Source organism: Physeter macrocephalus, chromosome 15 (assembly GCF_002837175.3).
Source record: "Physeter macrocephalus isolate SW-GA chromosome 15, ASM283717v5, whole genome shotgun sequence".
Classification (NCBI taxonomy): Eukaryota; Metazoa; Chordata; class Mammalia; order Artiodactyla; family Physeteridae; genus Physeter; species Physeter macrocephalus.
In genome coordinates this window covers 40,001,764-40,004,517 of record NC_041228.1, presented here as the reverse complement: position 1 = coordinate 40,004,517, position 2,754 = coordinate 40,001,764, and positions in this window count along the sequence as shown.

Here is a 2,754-nt window from a genome sequence, read left to right as displayed (position 1 = left end):
TGCACATTTCAGGGCAGCTTCTGCATCTTTCAAAATAAAGTTGCCCAGAATGGTACCCAGGGGCTGAGAGCTACCAGAAAATATGGATAGCTTTTCTGTCCTCGGTGGCATTTTTTTAATTTAACAAATGTTTTTAAAAGTCCGAGCCTTTGGGGAGATAGGTGCCCATTCCAACGTGTGCCAGCCCACGCCTCACCTTCCAACGGAAGCTGCCCTCTCTTCTGGTCAACGAGAAGGGAAAGTGCTGAGGAAGGAACGACCTCTCCCTTTCCCTGGGGCGCCCTGGGATGCAGTGTGAGAAAGATGGCTCATTGTACTTTGGCAAGACAAACGCACAGATGTGAGGTAGGCTCAACTCAATTATCACATTTGGTTTAATCAGCTTTGTGAGGCTTTCAGTCTCATCAGAGAGGCAGAAAATGCCCACCATCATTCTCAGCAACTGCAGAGAGTGAGAACAATCCCTTCCTTTCTCAGAAGAGCCTGCAGCCCTGCCAGCACGCTGGATCCCTGGAGTTCGGGCCCACCCTGAGCTCCACACTGGGGAGCCCTGCCAAGCCGGAGAGGAAGGAGACGGCAGTTTGGGTCATTACAAAGACTTGCCAAAAAGGGCTCAGAAAATGAACAATTAATTTCGGCTGTCAAAACAGATACTAGAGGAGCCTAGTTAGATTTCAAGCATTTTTTTCCTCTACCAGCAAATCCAAGGCTTTGTCGGTGATAAGAGATGGAGCAGATTCTGGGGATGTTTGTGAGACAGTATTACATAGTGGTTAAGACTGCTGTGGGCTGTGGAATCGAATTGCCTGGTGTGGATCCCAGCTTTGCTTTTTTTTTTCTGGCTGTCTCCACAGGCGTTTTATTTAACCTCTCTGAGCCTCGGTTTTCTTATCTGTAAATTGGGGATGGTACAAGTAGAGAGGAAGAAATGGGGGGGAGGGGCAGCATGCAGGGGAAAGCACTTAGCATCCTGTAAGCAGTCAATAAATGGTTGCTGTTTTTTTTTTTTTATCATTATTGGTGGTGCAGATATTATCACGCAAAAACTCCTGCTTCCCTTGGAAGTTAATGGGTTCTATTTGTTTGTTCCCTCCTCCTGAAAGATTCGTACATTGCCCAAATTTTAGAAAAATTTCTGAAGATCCGTTCCTTTGGGGAACACTCACTGGTAAGCAACGATTTACTGACTCATTAAAAATGTTCCCGGCGAATGTAAAACCTCAGAGAAAAGAGAAATACTTTCTGTTGTTGCTCTCCCCCGCTGAGGCTGTAGTGTCGATGACACATACATAAGTAAAATGGAATTTGAAAAGCAAGAGGCAGAGCATTTTGAAAAATTTAAAGTTTCTTATAAATCTTTATGAAAATGCATCTGTGTCAACACAATAAAAATAATATACCAGCCTACTGGTTTTCATCTTCTAGCCCCGGGGAAGCACTAGCTCATTAACCCTTCCACTGCTGTTCACAGGATAGGAAACACAACTGCTACTGCTCTTTAGGAACCTTAAGTGAGCACTCAGTCCTCATCTTCTGTAACATGAGATTTCTCCCCTCATAGGGTCACAATTTTCCAGATAATTGAAGAAAGCAATATCTGACAGTAGTACATTGTTCAATAGCAGTAAACAGTATCAATGATAAATCATCTTTATAATTGAGAAAATAGGCAATTTTTCTGGTTTGTTTAAAAAAAAAAAAAAAAAAAAAAAAGGCCTGGACATAGAGAATAGACCTGTGGTTGCCAAGGGGAAGGGAGGTGGGAGAGGGTTGGATTAGGAGTTTGGGGTTAGCAGATGCAAACTGGTGTATATATTGATAGAATGTATAGACAACAAGGTCCTACTGTATAGCACAAGGGATTATATTCAATATCCTGCGATAAACCGTAATGGAAAAGAATATGGAAAAGAATGTATATATGTATATGTATAACTGAGTCACTTTGCAGTAAATTAATACAACATTATAATTCAACTATACTTCAATAAAAAATTTTTTTTTAAAAAGCTAACCCTACATTTCTGGCTCCTCTTTCTTCCCATTGATAAATCCCATACTAAGGAGAATTTATGCTAACAGTCTTTTTAAAAACCAGTATCTTCCCAATATCCATGTCCTCCCTTCTTCCATGATTACAGAACCTGTTTTATTTCCAGCAGTTATGTGCCCAGGTAAAAGACTACATTTCCCACCCTCCCTTGTAGCCAGGTGAAGTCACATGGCTAAGTTCTAGTCAACGAGATGTGAGTAAAAGTGTTATGTGAAACTTCAGAAAGGCTCCATAATGGTACCTGACACTGTTAGGATAACTGAGCCGAGCCTTTTTGCCTTTCTTCCTCTTTCTTGCTTACTAGACCATGGATGCGATGACTGGAGCTCCACCAGCTTGAAGTATGTGGTAAATTTGAGGATGGAAGCCACATTTAAATGATGAAAAAATTCCCCGATGACTCAGAAATCATGGCAGCGACGGTGAAATGTCAAATTCCAATTGTTGTGGGTTTTTTTCAAAAAAGAAATAAACTATCTGGTTTGAGACACTCTAACTTGGGGCTTTCTCTTTAAGCAGATAAACCTGATCCTAATGGACACACCTATTTTTTAAACCTTTTTTGGCCCCAGGATGATTCTCTGCGTTGACTCGTTTGAATATCTGTCCTCAGAGTTTGTTCTACCCAAGATAACATAGCAAGGTTTATTATAACGCTCACCCCATAATTTTTTTCCACACCTCTTTCCACAAATGACTTT